This window comes from Morus notabilis, unplaced genomic scaffold (assembly GCF_000414095.1).
Source record: "Morus notabilis unplaced genomic scaffold, ASM41409v2 Scaffold630, whole genome shotgun sequence".
NCBI classification, from domain to species: Eukaryota; Viridiplantae; Streptophyta; class Magnoliopsida; order Rosales; family Moraceae; genus Morus; species Morus notabilis.
Genome location: NW_010365305.1, coordinates 177698 through 178677, shown reverse-complemented (window position 1 = coordinate 178677; position 980 = coordinate 177698). Strand labels below are relative to the sequence as shown.

The following is a 980-nucleotide window of genomic DNA, read 5'->3' as shown; positions in this document are numbered from 1 at the left end:
AAAGGTCTTTCAAGAGACTTAGTCAAAGAAACATCTAGTGGAATGGGACTGAAACCTTTCTTTGAAAGAGTCACCAATGATGGTAACCTAACTATGTAATGGTTGTACCGCTATTCCATAGTTAAATGGGTAAGAACAAATTATTGTTATGTGACCGGGTTAGCACCGAACTTTAATTAGTCCCTTCCAGGATATCGGTGCAAAAATAGCTACGTGGTTGAGGTTGAGTTTTAACTCTTAATGAAGTTCGAGTCTCTTAGTAGCTAGAGATATAATTCGAACTTCACCTAAGTGAACATAAGGAATGGTGTCGTTCCTAACAAGACCTTGGTTTAGTCTTGTAAATGTTCATGAATCCAAGATAGAGCACAAAGCCGGAATAGTGCTAAACGATTGGAACAGTTTTGAAATCTGGGATAACACATATGTGATATATTTCCGGTATTTGCTTAAGAGACAAAGTTTAATGCAAAGCACACTATTGTCTTGTGAATACTTTGAAGTATAGTCACTAAGTAAAGGTACCCCAACCTTCCTCACTGTGAAGCCATTCCTCTTCCCCACCACGCTAACGCCTCTCTTGTTTTCTCTATTAATTTTCTGTAGAAAGTGTTAGAGAGATTGTAATATATCTCTCAATCTTGATATCACAAAATTGGATTAAAACACATTCGGGAAGAGTAGGCTGACGCAAGCACGCGCTGCAGCGCGAAAGAGTGCGCACTGCAGCGCACGGACGCGCTGCAGTGCGTTTGGGCGCTGCAGCCTGCGCAAAACAGACCTCTCGAGTCTGTTTTGCTAGGCACGCGCGCTGCAGTGCATAGCAGCGTGCGCTGCAGCGCGCGTTTGGGCGCTGCAGCTTGCGCAAAACAGACCTCTCGGGTCTTTTTTGCTAGGCACGCGAGCTGCAGCGCACGGGCGCGCTGCAGCGCGCGTTTGAGCGCTGCAGCGCAAATCTTCGACGGAAAATGTGTTCGTGT

At 45.2% G+C, this 980-nt stretch overlaps 1 protein-coding gene across 1 annotated transcript in view; it reads right to left on the bottom strand.

Annotated features, from left to right (window-relative positions):
* The window catches only part of LOC21404062 (cytochrome P450 734A1), a 15347-nt gene that overhangs the window by 9333 nt on the left and 5034 nt on the right, over positions 1 to 980 (bottom strand). The window lies entirely within an intron of this gene.